The sequence below is a fragment of the Pygocentrus nattereri genome, chromosome 27 (genome assembly GCF_015220715.1).
Source record: "Pygocentrus nattereri isolate fPygNat1 chromosome 27, fPygNat1.pri, whole genome shotgun sequence".
NCBI classification, from domain to species: Eukaryota; Metazoa; Chordata; class Actinopteri; order Characiformes; family Serrasalmidae; genus Pygocentrus; species Pygocentrus nattereri.
The window spans coordinates 22,393,779-22,415,290 of NC_051237.1; the positions used below are offsets into that span (position 1 = coordinate 22,393,779).

The 21,512-nt window shown below is 41.8% G+C and overlaps 1 pseudogene; it reads left to right on the plus strand.

The window, feature by feature from the left end:
* The first annotated feature begins 14,404 nt into the window (after positions 1-14,404).
* On the plus strand, positions 14,405-19,522 carry LOC108410556 (annotated as a pseudogene).
* The last annotated feature ends 1,990 nt before the right edge of the window (positions 19,523-21,512 follow it).

The following is a 21,512-nucleotide window of genomic DNA, read 5'->3' on the forward strand; positions in this document are numbered from 1 at the left end:
GTAATAGCATGTTAGCAAGGGGTGTATGATTTATCCATAACTCACAAATCATATCAGTTTTTACTGTATTTGCATAAAAGGAGGTCAAAGTAGGCCGTGAATTACTCAGTACTGACGCACTGAAAAGCCGTGGTGTTTGATAGGCTGCCGATTCCTGATTAGTTTTGTTATCATTCTTTCTCTGCATGTTAACATGGCCATTTTCTCATACGCCGCACACTGATCTTAACCAAATGAGGCAGCGTTTCTTCCCCGATGAAATGATGTGAACCAGTGCAGAGTCTGGGTTAGTTTTCCCAACAGGCTGCTCCTAAAAACGGCTTAGTCAGCTTCAGACTGGTGGACAGTTTTGCTCTTCGGCTGAAAGGAACCTGCAGCCACTCAGTTCAGGGGGTCATTATTCACTCCAGCACGGTGGCCTGCTATGATCAGGCAAACAACTCCCTTGTTCAAAGCACAATGACGGTCTCTCTTGCTCAAAATTCAGCTGGCAGTATTAGTCGTATTCCATGTTTGGCCCTTTTTAGCCACTGGATGGCACCATTGGTGCGTTTAGAAAGTGATGGTTCAACAATTTCTTGTCTGTCTGAGCCTTCTAGTAATTTCGGCCTCAGAACAGCAGACTGAAGACATCTCTTTTTACAGCACTTAAGTGAGCTATTCATTCTAATGTGTTGTAGCAAAGATACTTTCTCTAGATATATAAAAGCACTTTTTGTAAGTCGCTTCTGTAACTTATTTCAGAGATATATACTGTAGTTACCTGAGGGGGCGGGATATAAGAGCGAACACGGGCCTAAAATTGGCTGCTGATATAAGGGACACCTATGGGGTCCCTAGGTGTGCTTTTTCTTGGCCGGCAGGTGCTTTTGGGGGAGCACGTGTTGCTGAGTGAGACCCCTGATTTTGGCGTGCTCTGAGAGGATGGGCTGAATCTCCTTAGCCTGTGTCAGCGTGGACTGGGACAGCCGATGAAGATCTGGTTCATAATGGATTGTTATTGACTGGAACTTAAAGACTGCTGTGAACTGGGACTCTGTACCTAACTAACCTAACCAGGTGCTCGCTCCTTCCTCTCCCTCTCTACTCTCCCCTTGTGTTGGATTGAGTTCTGACCATTGTGCTCCTTTTACTTTAGAATTGAATTCTGAACCATTTGTCACCGTGTTTGCACTCTGTGGAATTAGACCTCTGCATTTAACCCATCCACGCAGTGAAACACCCACATACACGCACACTAGGGGGCAGTGAGCACACTTGCCCGGAGCAGTGGACAGCCCTATCCACAGCGCCTGGGGAGCAATTGGGGGTTAGGTGCCTTGCTCAAGGGTGCTTCAGTCATGGACTCCAGCCCACGACTGCCCCTTTATGATTATTGCTCAGCTCTTCTTGCTTTTAGTTTGTGTGGTACTGTATACAGGCTGTGCAGCTTTGTAGCCCTTAGCAGTCATTTATTCAATTAGATGCTTTTGGATTGTAGCGCTCGGCAGCTGGTGCAGTGTTTAATTTATACAGGACATGTGTGGGTTTGTACTGAAGTGGGATCATGACACTGTGTCTGTCATTTTTCAGTTTTTGACATAATTCGAAAATGCATATTGCCTTTTGTTATGTGTAAATCTCATGATGAAAGGCCCAAAAGAAATGACCCAAAGTTGTTTCTCCTTATTGTTGCTGTTTAGCGAGGAAGACACAGTATTGTGTGCTTCCTTGAAGGTGAGACATGCTGACTGTGCTCTGTGATTAATCCTAATTAATAATTTAAAAATATGACATCCATCAGTGTTTTGGACAGATTACCACTGGATAACATGTTATGTTCAGTTAGTGGTCCAAATTAGTACATATTTTAAAGCTAAGTTTTGGGGGTTTTTTTGTAAATATAGCAAGCAAAAAGCTGGTGTAAAACAGTTGCTAAGCTCATGTGTTTTGTCAGTTTTGGTTTGGTGTGACCTGTTTTACATGTAGGCTTGGGAATTTAAATTGTTTAAGAATTATATTTATATATATATATATATATATATATATATATATATATATATATATATATATATATATATATATATATATATATATATATATATATATATAGATCTTTTTTTTTTATTTAATGTGAGCAGTGAATGCCATTGAGTGCTATGTACATTTTCAATGGAAGAAACTGTGAATGTTAGCTGAGACTTTCATTGAGTGCAAGTTAGAAGTGGAAAAAAAACGGTTTAAGACAGTATTGTGCGCTTCCTTGAAGATATGCCAAGCCTGACAATATAACAGCGCCACAAGTTGATCACACCACATTCCTGTGCTTCCTGGTCCCTTTCATTACCATCAAAACACAATGCAGAGCCCAGCTGGGGAGCCATGTAGAGAGAAGAGGGTTACATTACCATTTTCAAGATACGAGGTTTTGTTCCAGGATATATCATTCTTGCTATTCTGAGTAGTGGTACTTCTTTTTGCTTGTATAAGCCGTGAGGCCGAGGCCCACAAAACACATCCCTTAAATTGTCCCAAAAACAGTTAAACAGCAGCTATACTGCCACCTTTAGGTTATAGAGAGTAACCCAAACTAGTGCTTTCCCACTCAGGGTTGGTAAGCCATTTGGTGAATTACCAAGAGTGAATTAAGGAGAGTGATGACTGATTTTACACAATAATTTTATTAGAATAATCCTCGGCTCATAAAATATACAACACAATAAAACTTGACCAGGACCAGAGTTGACGGTATAGCAATGACACAAATTTTAGGAGTCAGTGGCCATGTAGCAAGATTATGTTGGAAGGCCAGTAGTACAACCATAAAACAAAACAAAACAAGGATTTACAAGGATTAAGGGCCCAAATGCAAACAAACACTCCAAAACAAAATACATAAATTAAATAAATCAAAAACACGAGTAAACAACAAAATTAAGCAAAACACCAAATGAATTATATAAATTTAAATAAACACTGCACTCCACAAAAAAAAGGAACCCACAAGCTTGTTTCTCAGCTTAGTTTATATTACTATGGTAGAAGTAAGCTACTGGTTTCCTCCCCTTAACTGGCCTCCCACAGTCAGAACTGTTAATAAAAAAATGCGACACTGACTAAAACAAGAATGGTTGGCACTTGACTCATTTAAGGCGTAGTTCAGTTAAAAATCCATCTTTAATAAATCTATTTTCTATTAAGACTTAATGGTAAGGAAAGAACAGTGATTAACTTTTTTTTCCACATGCCAGGGATACCACTCCTAAAACAGAAGACACACTATTAGTGCTATACAATTTTGCTGAAAGCCCTGAACCCATTGAATAAAATCACATACCTGTCTGTATACTTGAACAATTTAATGCGTTTGCCTTGAAAGGGCTCCACTTCCCCCTTGTCAATGAAACTGCTGTCCAATACCGGATACTGCTACCCACTGTAACCAATGAGCATGTTTTAAAGCCAGCCAAACACCAATGTTCTATGACTTATTAACCTAGTCTCACAACAGAGAACAGCAAATACCTGCATCTGGGCTTCCACAGCACGTACCAGATTCACTGTGCACAAAACAGCTCACTTTTCCAGCTCCAATTAGTATAGCAGCATCTACTTCAACCAACCCGAATGAAGTATTAGCAGCTGTGCTGAAGTTTTAAGAGCTCCTCACGCTGCCCGCACGTGTCCCTGGCAGTGAACCAAATGATATCTGGGCTAAATCTCACGAGACTTTAAAGCCCAGCATCTCGCTCGCAGCGAACCAAACGAGAATTTACTCAGCTCCCACGAGACTTCAAACAAAGCCTGCAGGCACGAAGCATTCACAGTGCACCGCCCCCCTCTGCTGGTCAGGTGTGGGAGTGCCCCAATGCACATATCCCTAGTACAGGCTACACTTGATTGTTAAATTTTGCGTGGAAACAAAAGGGTTGCCTTTTTTTTAATTACCTAACAGAAGATGATCGTCTATCAACTATCCCCAGTTTTGCAAGCCAAGACCCGAATGAGTTTGCTCACCTGAAAATTGCACTAAAGTACCTTCGACCAGTCGGCGGGATTGAACTGTTTAAAAACCAGGCGTTAGTAGATCACCTGAAGTTGAAAAAAGCAAGACTGATCGCAGCATATTAAAAGATGAAAAGCCAGTTTGTGATTTAGGAGCATCTTAAGGTTTGCTCCAGTATCCAAATGACAAATTGGACTCATCCACCTTTCTGTTCAGCTGGTGTTAGTGACACTGGCTGTGTTTACATGCAAAGATTTTTGCCAATCCGATTGACCGATTCGATAATCTGGTGGAAAATCTGTTGACATCCACGCTAAAAGTAATCCGACGCAAAATGATGCACAAGCGTGGAGAACCACTTAGTGTAAATGTTATCATGACAGTGAGCATCATGTGAGGTCCAGTCAGCATGAGATGAGCAGCAGTGAGCAGTGCTTGTGTTTTTAATTGCTTTTAAAATGAGGTCGGACTCAGGAAAACGTCCTTCACATGTCCTTATTAAAGAAGGCCGAGAGGAAGACGTCGTGTTCTGAGACACGTAAGCTGGACGACTGTCCCACTGCCGTCTTTTAAAGATCAGAGCATGAACTCCGTCTCCTCTGCAGACCAGTTTCTGCAGAGTTGTTCTGCTGTGTTGAACGGTATAAACTTTCACTATGCAGAACAGATTTAAACTTTCCGATAGGGAATATAATCGGATACAAGCGTTTACATGGATATTATTCTTCTATTTAACAGATTATTTATAGGATTACCCACCTTGTTCAATCGGGTAGAAATTGTATTCTGAATGGCTTCAATCGGACTAGACGATTCCAACTGAGGTGTTTACATAGACGTGTTCTATTCTGATTGCGCTATTAGTCGGATTATTAACAGATTATTAGGCTGCCTGTAAATGTGGCTAGTGATTCTTTGACTTTCATCACAAAGCAAGTCAATGAAGATCTTAAGCCAGGCTCTCCTAGACAGTCCATTTTAGGATTAGGCATTATAGCTGCATTTGTTCCAGGCTTGTGGAGTAACTCCCTGATAAACAGAACGATGTATAAAGGAGGCTTTGCAGTGTAGGGAAAGGAGATGCTGGATGAGTTAAACCATCTGAGAAAACCATTAAAAGCAATACAAGTGATGATTTTACAGATAAGCTGAGCTTAAGTATTGTACTACAGAGAAGTCCACAGGTAAATCTGTGGAAGAAACTGGTTTGCAGTTCCCTGAAATGTAGTGGGGTTTTTAAGATATTATGGACTGGCTTGTACCTCACTCTCTCCACAAGGGGGTGCAATTATCACATTAAAATAGCACATTGTGCTTTATGAGAGCTGAGCCTCTCATACGTGATGCTTCTGTCCTTCCCAAAATGTAAGGGCATGGAAATAAAAATGGAAAAAAATCCCATATGCTGAAGGTTTGTTATTAAGTTATTAATTATATTTGTTCCATAACTACTATAAATGACCCACGAGCCAGAAGGATAAGCGGCTTAGACGATGTGTGTACTATAAATTATTTGGTAATTACCATGCAGCTGCTTTGTTAAGCTAAAGGCCTGTAGTTCTGAGAGTGACTTAAGGGGTTAAAATTCAGTGACTCATTGAATACATACATTCTGTATGTCCATATATTCATATATTCTGGCATGATTTGGTTGGGAGATTTATCAGCAACTCCCAATTCCTTGTAAACACCTTTACATTTGCACCAGTTAGGATTCTACTCTCTTTAGCTTCGAGTTGGTTTCAATAAATTGGCTTCAAAAGCTCTATTGTGGTGTCAGATTTCAAGTCTAGGCTACTTGCTTAGTCAAGCTTTTGGTGATTAGTTCATCCTCTGACATAAAAGGTGCAGACCAGGACGTTTTTGGACATAGAGCATTATGATGAACTGAGATGTTGGTGCTGTCATCCCACTGCTCTCACCCAGGTTTGTTGATGGTGGAATGGAGGAGCGCTGACATCTTAGGGAGTCTGTGCTTCCGTCTTTTAGTTAGGATGTAACAGCTCGGCCTGACGGAGTCACTGCATGCTCTATATCAACCCTACAACCCACACAGAACTCATTATTTGTTAATCTGAGCACTCATGTCCAAAGAGAGGCTCTTTATTATTTTTATTCACGGTTGTATATTAATTCAAGTCTTATTTATCAAAAATGTATCAATCTTAATAGTCAAATCTTTATTAATTTTGCTATTGTGTTAGCGCAACACACACTAACACACCACCACCACGTCAGGGTTACTGCAGTGCTGAGAATGATCCACCACCCAAATAGTAGCTGCTCTGTGAGGGTCCATGGGGGTCCTGACCACTGAAGAACAGGGTAACAAAGTGTCAGAGAAACAGATGGACTACAGTCTGAAACTGTAGAACTACAAAGACCAGCTATACAGTAAGTGGAGCTGATAAGATGGACAATGAGTGTAGAAACAAAGAGGTGGTCAGAATGTTGGGCCTGATCGGTGTAAACGTACTGAGCCAGAATTGTTCACAGTGATGGTGATAGGAACCAGATGTCCTCCTCTAAAAGCTCCGGCAGAGAAAGGTATTGCCTGAAATAAATAAATAATAAATAAGTAATAAATACACCGCCTAATGTCAGACACATTGTATTAAGATGTATTAAGATTTTGGTCTAAAATGTGCTTTGAAAAATCCTGTGAGGCAATATTTTCCACAATTTTCCAATCATCACCATACAAACTCAAAACACACTGGTGGTCTTGGATAGTAAAATAAAGCATTGTGACCCCTGGTTCCTATCGCCACCACTATAAAGAAATCTCTGCAACCAACCATTTAGCATCGAAGAAATATGAACCTCTACAATAAACAATTTCATATTAAAATGACATTGAATGACTTCAACAACTGTAATAGGCAGAATTTTTCAATTTTTGAAAAAAAAAAATCCCCTTTAAGGTCTTGTTTATCTTCATCATAGTGTTACATTGCAACAATTATTTATCACGTTTACAGTAAACAGTGTGAACGGGCATTGGTGTACTTCCTTTATTTACATGCTCTTTCAGAGATGTATTTTCTCAACCACAAGACCATATTCTGTGCTACTGCTATCAAGCATGGTCAAGTACCCTTCCCCTCAAAGCCCGTGAGATATGATAAATCAAAAGATGCTCTAAAGCTGAAACGTCACTTCTTAAATACATTTGTTGCAGAAAAGCTCCTTTATTGTGGCTCTTTTAAGAGCATTCATAGGGCTCAGATGAGGACAGTGGTGGAGAAAGTACACAAATCATGTGCTTGAGTTAAACTAGAGACACTATAAGGTAAAATATTAGTCCAGTAAAAGTAGAAATTCCTCCCTTTAGACCTCCACTTGAGTAAAAGTACTAAAGTATTTGCCTTCAAATGTACTTAAGTATAAAGTAAAAGTACTAAAAGAGTAATTATTAGGTGAAAATACTCCAGTGTAACTCTTTACATAGACACTCCAAAGTTTTACGCTGCTGTGCTGACGTTGAACCGCGTGCTGCACTGGGTCGGTCTGACCAACAGGTCAAAACCAGCTCTAAACAAAGTGACCGCTGGGCCCTGATTGGTGCTCTGGCTTTGCGCTTCTTTCGTTTTGACATGTTTTTATACACACAGAAACCAAAAGGAACGACAGATTTCTCAGAATGTAGCGGAGGAAAAAGTCAGATATTAGACTCTGAAATGTAGTGGAGTGAAAGGAAAAAGTAAAAATTTCAGTAAATTACAGATACACAAAACACTACTTAAGTACAGTGACGAATTACATTTACTTAGTTACTGTCCACCACTGCAGATGGCCCAATGCATCCTTGAGAGTTTCTTTCCTTCAACTTTTCCATTAAAAAATGGGCTGCAGATTCTAGAGTTTGTACAAAGAGCAGATATCCTGGTTGGTGTAGTGTAGTGGTTAACACCTCTGCCTTCTACACTGTAGACTGGGGTTCAATCCCCACCTGGGCAAACACCCTACACTATACCAATAAGAGTCCTTGGGCAAGACTCCTAACATCGCCTTGGTCTACCTATATAATATCATCAAATTGTAAGTCGCTCTGGATAAGAGCGTCAGCCAAACGCCGTAAATGTACATCCTCTGTACTCATTAAAAACCGCGCCTCTATTCCCACACCTCACTCTAGTCAGTTCCTATCTCATCTTTCTGCTGTCTCTGTCTTCCCAGGTATACCTAACATCACATCTCTTTAAATTATTGAAGTCAAATGCTACAATAATAACACAAAAGCTCTGAATAAGACTGATTAGGAAGTATAAGCATCAGTCTAGTCATATACTGCAGCCCCTTTTACACAGTGCGATTACAGTGGTCTTGTAAGTTTACTGCATGACACATTGCACTAGATGCTGCAAATAAAGTCTTGGCCAAACTCTGTCAGACTGGATGAATTCCGTTAGGCTGTATGTCAGATTATGTGATCAAGATTGTCTGGCAATTTAAGATGCAAGAAAATGATGACATTCTGCATGTGCTTTCCTTTTTTGCCAAAAGATAGAGCAAGGCAAGCAAAGCACGCACTCACACACACACACACACACACACATCCTTCTGGGTCATGCTAGAGACTATCCCAGCTGTCATTGGGCAGAAGGCAGGATACACCCTGGACAAGTTGCCAGTCCATCACAGGGCAGCAAGCACCCCTGTTATAATAGTGGTGATGGTCTGAAAAAAGAAACACACACCAAATCAAATCAAATCAAATTTATTCGTAGCGCTTTTTACAACGGATGTTGTCACAAAGCAGCTTCACAGAATTCCAGAAAAGACAGAGTTTTAACAAGAATGTAAAAAATGTAAAAACCCCCCGGTGGGCAAGCCAGGGGCGACAGTGGCAAGGAAAAACTCCCTCAGAGCTGAGGAAGAAACCTTGGGAGGAACCAGGCTCACCAGGGGGGACCCATCCTCCTCTGGTCAAACTACCTACAAGGGATTATATTACTAACATTAATAGCAGTAGTATTAGTAGTAGTAATAGCTGGGAGTCTATGAGAACATCAGTGTAGGGTGGGCAGCTAGTCCAAGGCAGGTGGTGGTAGCTGGGGCGTGGGCAGCTGGTCTGAAGTGGGTAGCAGGAGGGCTCAACAGTCAGTCGTCCTTCAGTGTCCAGCCGGACATGTGGGCGATTGTATACTCGGAAAAAAAGCAGGGAGAGGGAATTAGCTGAAAAAGAGGCTGGAGCTGTTCTTGGCTGGGGGAAAGGGCTAAATTGAATTCCTAATTTGAATTCTTTTCACAGTATTCATAAAATTAGATTTCCGCCTACTTAGGTGAGCAAGTTTTTTACTGCGTTCCAACGCTACTTTTATTATGGCAGTTACATAACTGTCTGTCATTGAATCACGGCAGCTGTAGTCTGTGCAGAAAGGCACATCTCTCCTGGTAAGACCTGGACTTGTTAATGTTGCTGGTTGTTAGTTGGACATGTGTTAATGCATTATTTGTGCTTTATTGTGCTGGGCTGTGTGGTTAGTTAGAGTGGGTGTTGGCACCTACCATAAAGTGAAATATGAGGCATCTGAAATTTCATATGGAATGTTTAAGCTAAGGGGGGCCAGGTCTAAAGCCCTAGGTCCGACAGGAGATGGGCTCTTCGCTCTCTCTCTCTCTGTTCCACACATATGAGATCATTTATATTAGGGCCATATGTGTGCCTTACTTCACGAAAATAACCACTCTATATAAGCTGGGTATGTCAGGGCTGTTTTTCAGAGGGGTTTTATATTTGGCTTCAACCCTCTCTCAGGCAATCCATGGTGTCTGACTAAGATGCTGGACTTCTTTTGTAATAAACTTTTTTATATACAAGCAAGACGGTGTCAGCGGAGATCCTTTCATCATCTTCACATCATCGCTGTTTGATAAACAACAAAATCATGTACCTAGAAGTGACCTGTCTGCTATCCTGCTGTATTCAATATCACTGGACAGTCTGTTCAATAAAAGAGCATTTGTCCACATGAACAATGTTGCCTTCTACTTGTTCTTTGTTCTTAGACGCTACAATATGAAGAAAGGAAAGGCAAGGCCAGTTTATTTATATGGCACATTTCAAACAGTGCTTTCATTCAAAGTCCTTAACAACTGAAAGCTGAAGTTATTTTTATCTAAGCACTGCCATCTTTGTACAGAGGTGTGAACTGTTTTCACAGCAGGGGGTTTTCACCCGTCTGTTTACACCATCATTTCCCGCTAGCGCCTCAACTCAGAGACACACGCAGAGACAGTGGCGTCCTAATTTATCAAATAATGGAGAGCATATTTTACCTGATTATATTAATGCAAAATATCAGAGTTCATTTCCATTCTGCCTCATGTTCCCATAACAACAATCAGTCAGGTCATTCTCAAAATCCACCCTGAAGACCATAAAAGTAAAAGTTTTTGATTAGTAAGTTGTGTGTCTCAGAATTTCTTCCTATTTTACTTCCTTCCTATTATCTCCCTCTCGGTCGCTGTAATATAGCACCATTTTGAAGCATGTAAATAATTCATAGTGAGAGAGAACCAGGCTGAAGTACAGCCTCTACGTGACTGGATATGTTTGCTACAAGTAAACAATGAAAGATCTCCATGTCCACCCCACACACATTTAAAAGAATCTATTCTATATTGGAAGAGTTTATGCACTGATCAAAATGTGTTACCAATATCATCTAATTAATAATATTTTATTGATCTGGTATTTTCTTTCCTGCTTTGTGCTCACAATATAATACATGTTTTAAGAACTACTACTTTTGGCAATATAGTATGTAATTTAAAAAAAAAAAAAAATATATATATATATATATCCATCCATCCATCCATTTTTTAAGTCGCTTCTCCCTCAGGGTCGCGGGGGGGGTGCTGGAGCCTATCCCAGCGGTCATTGGGCGGAGGCAGGATACACTCTGGACAGGTCGCCAGTACATCACAGGGCAGACAGACAGACAGACATACACAATCACACACACACTCACATCTAGGGGCATTGTAGCATGTCCAATTGGCCTGACTACACGTCTTTGGACTGTGGGAGGAAACTGGAGAACCCAGAGGAAACCCACGCAGACACAGAGAGAACATGAGAACTCCACACAGAGAATCGACCCTGGTCACCTGGCCGGGGAATCGAACCCAGGCCCTCCTCCCTATATTGCCAAAAGTATTCACTCACCCATGTAAAATCATTTCCAATGGTGTTCCAATCACCTTAAGCTCTTAATGCTTCAGCACCAAGAGATTTTGGACAATTTCATACTCCCAGCTTTGTGGGAACAATTTGGAGACGGCCCCTTCCTGTTCCAACATGACTGCACACCAGTGCACAAAGCAGGTCCATAAAGACATGGATGAGTGAGTTTGGTGTGGAAGAACTTGACTGGCCTGCACAGAGTCCTGACCTCAACCCGACAGAACACCTCTGAGATGAATGTGAGTGGAGACTGTGAGCCAGGCCTTCTCGTCCAACATCAGTGTCTGACCTCACAAATGCGCTTCTGGAAGAACGGTCAAAAATTCCCATAAACACACTCCTAACCCTTGTGGAAAGCCTTCCCAGAAGAGTTGAGGATGTTATAGCTGCAAAGGGTGGGTCGACATCATATTAAACCCTATAGTTTAAGGCTGGGATGTCACTCAAGTTGATATGTGTGTGAAGGCAGACGACCGAGGAAGATACATATTATATATGAATATATTCCTTAATATAAATATAAATATATTTCTTTATGTATGTATAAAAAGAAAAGCAGATCAAGTTAAGTAGGTTGCAAACATGTGCTCTCTCTTTCTCGCATTACCTTTCCTTTAGTTATCATACATTTGTCTGAAGAAAAGTTACTCAGTAGGCCTGTTTCGTTCACATATGACTAATTGACTGTGGTGGCGGCGTATCTTGAGCATTTCACACCACATTTCAAATGCAAGCCATAAATAAACTACCAAAACCACAGTGTCTCAGTGTAGCTGAAGATCAGAGACTGCAATTAGAGCATGAATCTGCATCAAGCAGCCAAAGAATACAAGACATTCTAAAGCTATTTTTTTAGTCTCAGTCTCTCTTTATTCAGCCTATTTGTTTAGTTTCAGCCTCTCTTTATTCAGCCTATTTGTTTAGTTTCAGCCTCTCTTTATTCAGCCTATTTGTTCAGTCTCAGTCTCTCTTTATTCAGCCTATTTGTTTAGTCTCAGTCTCTCTTTATTGAGCCTATTTGTTTAGTCTCAGTCTCTCTTTATTGAGCCTATTTGTTTAGTCTCAGTCTCTCTTTATTCAGCCTATTTGTTTAGTCTCAGTCTCTCTTTATTCAGCCTATTTGTTCAGTCTCTATGGTCAGGTTAGGCTATGCCTGCCACCAGTAACCATGTAACCTGGTGCCACCTGCCTCATGCAGAGAAGGAAAACTCTGTCAAAAACCTCTGCTGCCTTGCAGCCACATCTCTTTTAGGGAAAAGATTCAGGAGTAAACCTTGAGGAAAAATCTGGAGCTGGAGTCCCATAGGCAGTTTGTGGTTGCATGCAATCTCGCTCTGGCATCTCCTGCGACAGCACTGGTCCCAAACTGTATTGGCCCTGCCGCTCCGTTGGATCAACCAGCGTTGTGGAGAGGGGGGACCTGCTGCTTGGGCAACAGCTGGTCCTCCACACTACCCTGCACTGGCTTGTGCCTTGGAGAGGACACTCCAGCTTTGCTTCACAGCGTCGAAACAACACGGGAAGCAGCAGTCTACCGGTTATAAACTACAGTTCCACACTGTGCAGCAGAGACTGCCACTCCGGCACTGGACTTACCAGCCACCGAAGATGCTGTTCTAGTCGTAACACTGCAAACTCTTAGGGCGCTGTATCCATGGTCAACAAATGACCGAAGGAGACCTACTACTACTGTTCAGTCTCAGTGTCTCTTGATTCAGCCTGTTTGTTTAGTCTCAGTGTCTCTTTATTCAGCCTGTTTGTTTAGTCTCAGTCTCTCTTTATTCAGCCTGTTTGTTTAGTCTCAGTCTCTCTTTATTCAGCCTGTTTGTTCAGTCTCAGTGTCAGCTACTTGTAAGCATTAAAGGCTTAAAAGGGATGTGTCTGCTAATACTAAATCATGGCATGCTTGACAGTTAAGTGGAAAACCTAACCAAGTGTTCAAACTGCACCGATTCCCGTTATAAGGCATTTGAGCATCTTATTGTGGATTGTGTTGATACATTGCTGAGGTCTAAAGTGGGAAACACGTATCTGCTAACTGTAATGTGTCAGGCTACTAGACATCCTGCAGTTTATTCATGCAATTACTGCCAAACCTCGACTCAGTTTGCTTCAGTTTTTGGTATATCGAGCCTAATTTTACTTCCAGTATATTAGGTCAAATTTTAAAGCCACTTAATAAAAAACACAATAAAGCTACTGCATATCATGCCCAGAGTCAGGGAGTAGTGGAGTGCTTCCATCAGATGCTCAGTCCATACTATGAGATTATTGTGTCCAGATTGGTGAAGACTGGTAAATTGGATTGCCCTGGTTATTTTTAGCAGCTAGAGTAGCTACTCATGAGAGGATTGGTTTTAGCCAAAGTTTTTTTTGGACATACTGTGCATGGTCCATCGTCACTTTTGATAAATAATTGGAACAATATTTTTCGGTTACATCAGCCATTTTTGTAGGAGACTCTATGAGGTGTGTGAATTTAATAGGCAAGTATGTGTAACTCTTAGACAGAGGTGGACAACGTACACAAATCATGGAACGGAGACACTTCTTGTAAAGAAGAACAGGTACTATTTATGCTATTACCTATTGTGGGGTCTAATTTTCAGGCCAGGTTTCCAGGTCCCTATACAGTGCTGAGATAGACATCTTAAATATATGATAGTGTCACGATTGGCCCCTCCCAGTCCTCCATGTGATTTTGTTTACTTCTGGTCTTGTCCATGTGCTTCCTTGCTTTGATTCTTCCCTGTTCTGCCCCCTTGTTTCTAGACTTCACCCTTGATTGCTTTCACCTGTGTCTTGTTAACCCTTGTTGTTCTTGAATTTATTTGCTGGTCTTTGTATGGTGTTGTTTCTTCTGGCCTCCATTGTGAGTTTAGTCTGTGTTCCTTTTTGTCATGTCTGTCTCTCGATCTCTCTGCGTTGGCTCTTTGATCCTGGACTGTTTAGACCCTGATTATGGATTTGCCCCTAATAAATCTCGTTTCTCTCAGCGTATGCATCATCATCCTCATCATTACTCCCCCGCATTTCAGACAGAAACACCAGATCATAAGAAATCCACTAGAGCTTGCCTTGTTAACTTATTAAAGCCATACTATTCCCACAAAACCTAACAACCTTTTGTAGTTACTTGCCTGTAGCTACAGCCATTCAACACAATGAAGGCCAGCAACAGCTTTTGTTTACAGTGCATTTTACAGGTTTCTTACCTGTTTTGAAAGATGGCAGAGTATGTGGAGGACTTGGAGGAGGTCTGTTTCCAGAAGTTTGTAGAACCAAATGAATTTGAACCAGAAAATACAAAGCAGTTGCAGCGGTTTAAAGACGAGAGAGAGCCATAGGGAGAGAGAACCTGCTGGCAGAGCAACCCGGGGAGAATAGACCGTTCTGGTCTCAACAACCTACTACTCGCTACTCTGCTCATGTGATCAATGTGATCTGTATGTGACACCAGTCTGAACAGACCAGCTCTTCTACTGACATACGCAAAAGAACAGAGCTTCACGTGGCTTGTCCAGGGCTAAACAGTCATGACGGCCAGCGAACGCCTGCTGCCTTAAGATTATCACAGCACAACAAACCCCCAGCCCTGGATAGTTGTATTCCTCAGGGTCTGCTTACACAAGGTTTATGTAGGACGTTGCTCCATTCTCATACCCTCTTGCTGTACACTGGACACGTTCTCCGGTGCAAAACAGGTTCAGCAGAGCATTTACACTTCCAGAATGCCTGGCATTTCTGCCAGAACTGGGAATTCAACCATCTGTGTGAGGACGATGCTGAGGACAATCCACCATGATATCTAACAGACTCATAATTCACTCTTTCTGATCCAGTGGTTACTGAAGGCAAGAGATACCTAGACCTGGGATCTAGAAGCTTCTATCACACTTAAAAATGCTGAATGTGAGCCAATCATTTACTCATTTAATGAGTAGGACTTCTGCTTCCACTTGTAAAGCTTGAAAGTTCATCAATATAGCAGAACCATGCTGGAAAGAGGTGGGAGAATAAGAGAACAGTCATCCAGGAACATTCAGTACATCTATTCTCTCTGCAGCCATTGGTACAACACTTAGGAAAGCGATCGTTGAAATCACAAAGCCTTGTAAAATCTCACTCTGGAGGTGGAAATGACTTGTGTGCTGCCAGTGGTGGAATCTGAAACTAGTACCTGTTCTTGAGCTTTGCTCCTGGGGTCTTCAATTCATCTCTGTCTCAGACAGAGGTGGTCACGTCTAAAGACTGAAGTTAAACCTAACAAAAAAACTTTTTTTGCCGCTGATTTTGTTGTTTTTGTCATATATTTAGATATTATCATTTTTGTCAAATGTACAGCTGTAAAACATCTAAATGTGCTCAACATTAAACAGATTCGGATTTAAATCCAGAGCACAGACAGGGCGTATCCTGCCTTCCGCACAGTGACAGCTGGGATAGGCCCCCTGCGAAGGATAAGCGGTTTAGATGATGATGATATAAATGAACACAGTTTTATGATAGATAAATGCTCCAGAAAGAACTGTGTGGGCGTATCATATCGCGTAATGACTGACAGTGGCATCTCCCTGGCATTGTAACCCAGTTTGAGCCCCGTTTGAGCTGCCTTTGGAGATGCCTTTCCTTGCAAGATCTTGCCATGCCAGCCGAGTTACATGTGCATGCATTCAAAGTTCCAGTCCCGGAATGGAGCAACAAAGCTCTGCGCGCTACTTTCACTTTTCCAAAATGGAAAGCAGCCTTTGTTCCTTTGTGGTTGTGGTGCGAACAACATGGCAACATTCATATTTTTGTGTCAACTATTTGCGTATCATTCGTTATTGGCACCTGCACAGTGTGTCTCCTGCCTTCTGCCCGATGACCACTGACCTGTGCTGGCTCCAGCACCCCCCACAACCCACAAGGATAAGTGGCATAGATTTGTTAAAGGCTGTGTTTTTTTTAATTAAAGGCGAGGAAAAGAATGATTGAGAAATCTTTTCTTCATCTGGCTCCACCCTCCACCATTCAACCCCCACTTGTCTTCCTAGCTCCACCCCTTTGCTATCGCAGTCACCCTGTATAGTAGCCATATTTGTCTGATCTTGCTGTTGTGACCGTGCTGTGTTGTGGTTTCCCTATGGCCGCATCTGAAAATTCACAATGCATACTGTGAGAATAGTTGTGTGTCCAGATAGGCAGCATTCATCAAACAGCACACTGCCCTATCCCAAGAATCCACTGCAGTGGAAGAAGAAATCCAGGCTGAGGGATGTAATTTTCCAATGCCGGAGAGCCGAGGGGACAGGAGACAAAGGGTGGGTATTCATTTTTGTGTGAAAGATGAGAAAAGCATATCTAAGACATAAATATACCATTGCAGGCATCCTTGCACAATACAAATTGTTATTCTTATTTAGAGCCAGCTCACCACTAAAGGCCGACCACCCAAAACGGCATTTTTTAAGTGTCTGTAAATAAGAAATGTGCATTTTTGAGTCAAATAAACTGCATCATCAAATAAGCAGTTTGCATAAATCTTATTACTTACTGATTATGGTAAAAGTGTTATTTATTAGGAATTTCTGTCTCTCCAGACTGCATTCATATCATTACTGTTGATATTTCCAATCTAAAGGAGTTTAATCTAAATGAATATTGTCGGTATAATCCGATCTAATTTGCAGTAACAGAAATAGTGGTGTAACTGTTAAGTAGTCAAGCTGGTGAACAGCTGACAGACACCATGTGCTGTGGTGCAGACACAGCTGCAGCTATACATTCTCTTTAGGCATTCTCTTACAACCATGTTTATAAGGAAAATCATTTTGGTAGTAAAGCTCAGCCTCACAGGTTAAAGAATGGGAAAGAAATAGTGGATGTAGTCCGTCCAAGAATGTGTGGATACTTCACACTTGCATAGTGAAAGTGCATAGTAGTGCGCACTTAGTATGTACTTAATAAATATGCCGTTTAGGACGTGGCACATAGTTGATTTTCCATTATACTTGTTTATTTGGCTGTTGAGTTCTTTCATATACTGGAACTTGTGCATGTACTCTGCATATAAAGCCCCTCATTCATGACAGTAACATGCACAGGAAACTTTAGGCATGTAGTTATGAAAAACATCAAGCTAACAAAGAAATCTGAGAGCCAAAAGAATGGCTCTGATGAACAGACCAAAAAGACTCGAAACGCCCAACACTGCTTTCTTTAGCATGGGATTTTGCTCGTGAGGAAAGGCTGATGTGAAAAACTTCATGCAGAAACAATTCTGAACTTACTTTAGGTGTTTTTACAGTTATATTTGTGCCAAATTTAGACAGTATTTTATATTTGGAACCTTTAAGATTAGTCACCATGTAAATGTAGCATCTGTCCCTCCCTCTGCCACAGTACTTAAGATGAGACAATTGGGCTTGACTCACATCTGAGATACAGATGAGACACAAGACATAAGTAAGTTGTGATGGAACTAATTGAAAGTCAAATAAAATGAATTGTTTAAGCTGAGTTCTAATCATTTAATGCTGTGTATGTGCTGTGGGCTGTACCACAGAGATTAATGACTACTGTTTTTAGGTTTAATCCCATTGATTATTTAAGAAATCATTAAACTATTTTATTATTTTTGTATCTTACAGAACGGGCTGGATCTGTCGTTACCTTGTCAGCTGTTGGATGTGTTCTCTTCTCTCCATGGTGAATAATTCAAGGATTCAAGGATTCAAGGAGATTTTATTGTCATTCGCATCACATGGTACATGAGGTGGAACGAAATTAAGATCTCATGGTCCAGTTTACACCCAAGAGCTGTTATTAAAATAGATAAATATAAGCAAATAGATACAAAAAACACAAAATTGAAAAGTACACAAGAGAGGGAGAGTAGGAGAGTAGGCAGTTAGCAGCAATATGAAGTCCAGAGTGCAAGTTTGCTATAGCAGCATGATATTGAATTAGAGCAGTGGATAAAATAATGAAGAACTACTGGAACTGGGTGGACCAAGAGATTGCAAGAATGCTGGCTTTGTTCCTGGCTACAGCCTTAGTGGAGAGGGCTTTGACGTTGTGAAGTTGGAACGAAAAAAGTCTTATGTCTTTGACATGGAAAAGTGGAACACTGGGAATGGCAGCTGCAAAATGTACAGGAACCCATACCTGAACAATGCAAAGCAGAAGACACCAGCTGCTGTGGTGTTCTGGAGAACATTCCCAAAGTGTTCAATGAAGGTTTCCAGCAAGATGTATGACTCGAGTGAAAGAATCTACTTCGTCCATCTCAAAAGACTGGACTCGATGTGATGTTTAATGATTTGGGTTCATTAGGAGGAACTCATTCCCGTGAAGCAAAGTTTGGGTTGAAAAAGTCAAAGGAGGACAATTTCAGCTTTACCAAGCATGTCATCAAATGTAGCTTTTACAGGTGAGCCATTCTGCTGTGAAATCAATTTAAATTGTAATATAAATAAAAAAATACAATAAATGTTGCATAGGTTTCCCTGTGTACTCATAAATATGAATGCCTTCAAAATTCCTTCACAGCTACCAAATAGTATCCTCACCCCCAGTGCAACGCAACTTTCTTCAGGCTCTGCAGTCTCTTCCCCGAGAATATGATTCACGCTCCTATAAACACATTATCGACAAATTTGGCATGCACTACACCACAGGAGTGGACTTGGGTGGGAGGATGAAAGTAGTAACAGCCATCAGAACCTGCACAGCATCATTGAGTGGACTTACAGACACAGCGGTCAAAGACTGGATGTGGAAGCATCAGGAACATACAAGAGTGTCACGTCGAATACAGAGTCCAAATATTGTCAAAACCTAAAGACGAAAATGAGAACAACTGAAAAATTCAGCTCAATGTTTAGTGACCGACAGACAGATATGGTAGGAGGGAACATCAATGGAGAGGATCTCCTTTTCTCCAGGAACTCGCACCCAAATTCTCTAAACCAGTGGATGAATTCCCTGAAGACCATCCCAGATGTGGTGACATACACTCAGTGCTGAACAAGAACCACCCTGCCAGGAACGGACTAAAGAAGGCAGTAGAAAATTATATCCGTGACAACGCCTTAAAAAAGGTTTGCTGTGGGTCCTGTAAGATAGGGCACCAGAATAGTGCAAGAGATCGCTGTGCCTGTCTTTGTTATGGAAGTCAAACTGTACTGTCCAGCTGCTGTCCTGTTGAAAAAGGTCTAGCCACACTGAAGGTTTTTAATCTCAGAGTCAACGGTTTATATGGAGACGTCTTTTCTAAAACGGATGGCTATGTAGAAATCACATACAGAGGCACATTCAAATGCACTAATTAAAAACAATGACTAACAATGACTAAGGACGAAGGGGTGTAGGGTGGACAGGGTGTTAAGGCACCAAGTCCTGGTAATCTGTTTGGTTGTCCAGACCCCAGAAAAAAATGCACAGTAGCATCCTAAGGCAGCGAGTTCTCACCTCACTGCCTTAGAGTTCCCAACTTCAGAAGTTGGGAAATTTCCGTCGTGAAATTTCCGTCGTGAAATTTCCTCACTACTAAACATACCACAGTCAACTGTCAGTGGGATTATAACAAAGTGGAAGCGATTGGGAACGACAGCAACTCAGCCACGAAGTGGTCGACCGCGTAAAATGACAGAGTGGGGTCAGCGGGTGCTGAGGGGCATAGTGCGCAGAGGTCACCAACTTTCTGCAGAGTCAGTCACTACAGACCTCCAAACTTCATGTGGCCTTCAGATCACCTCAAGAACAGCGTAGAGAGCTTCATGGAATCGGTTTCCAAGGCTGAACAGCTGGATCCAAGCCTTACATCACCAAGCACAGTGCAAAGCGTGGAATGCAGTGGTATAAAGCGCCGCCACTGGACTCTAGAGCAGTGGAGACGTGTTCTCTGGAGTGACCAATCACGCTTCTCCGTCTGGCAATCTGATGGATGAGTCTGGGTTTGGTAGTTGCCAGGAGAACGGTACTTGTCTGACTGCATTGTGCCAAGTGTAAAGTTTGGTGGAGGGGGGATTATGGTGTGGGGTTGTTTTTCAGGAGTTGGGCTCGGCCCCTTAGTTCCACTGAAAGGAACTCTTAATGCTTCAGCACAAAGAGATTTTGTGCTAAAACTAAAAGGAAAACTATTTCTCAAAATGTAGCGGAGGACAAAGTCAGATATTAGACTCTGAAATGTAAGTGAAATGTGGAGTGAAAGTAAAAAGTCACCCAGAATGGGAAAAAACTTCAGTACAGATACACCAAAAACTACTTAAGTTCAGAAACCAATTACATTTAGTTAGTTACTGTCCACCACTGGTGATGGTGGACTATATTATGGCAGTGTAAAACTGGACAAGTAGTGCTTGAGGCAGCCAAAATGTCTTGCTGGGCCTTCTTCATAACTGCAGTGCTGTGTCTGTCCCATTTGAAATTCTGCTGAATGGTGACACCCGGGAATTCGTAAGACTCTGTTCTGCTGACTGTGCAGCTCTGCATTACCAGCAGCAGCAGTGGGGTGAGTTTCCTTCTGAAATCAATGATCATCTCCACAGTTTTTTTGTGTTTAGGTCCAGGTTGTTAGCTCCATACCATGACACCAGCCATACACAGTATGTGAACTGATCAACGTGTGAGATGAGACTGACCAGGGTAGTGTCATCTGCAAACTTAACAAGTCAGAATTGTCACTGTCAGAATTGCAGTCCTGGAGATCGACTCTGCAGACCTAAACCCCTCCTGGAGATCAACTCTGCAGACGTAAACCCCTCCGGGAGATCGACTCTGCAGACCTAAACCCCTCCTGGAGATCGACTCTGCAGACCTAAACCCCTCCTGGATATCGACTCTGCAGACCTAAACCCCTCCTGGAGATCGACTCTGCAGACCTAAACCCCTCCTGGAGATCGACTCTGCAGACCTAAACCCCTCCTGGAGATCGACTCTGCAGATCTACACTTCTTCTGGAGATCCTGTAACGGAGATAGGGAGCAAACGAGGGAGGAGACATACAAGAGAACAAGCGAGAAAGAGAGAAAAGCCCCCCCTTTCCAGGCCCAACACGTAACACACAGCAACATATGCTGCCATCCAGACGACGTCTTTTTCAAGGAAGGCCTTGATTATTTCAGTAAGATTATGTCAAACCACATTCTGCATGTATTACAACAGCATTGCTCACTATTACAAGAGTCTGGGTGCTACACTGACCTGCTTGCAGTCCAGACCCGTCACCACTGAAAACATTCGGTGCATTATGAAATGAAAAATATGATAAAGGACACCCCAAACTGATGAGCAGCTGAAGTCCTACATCAAGCGAGAACGGGAAAACGTTTCATTTTCAAAACTACAGCA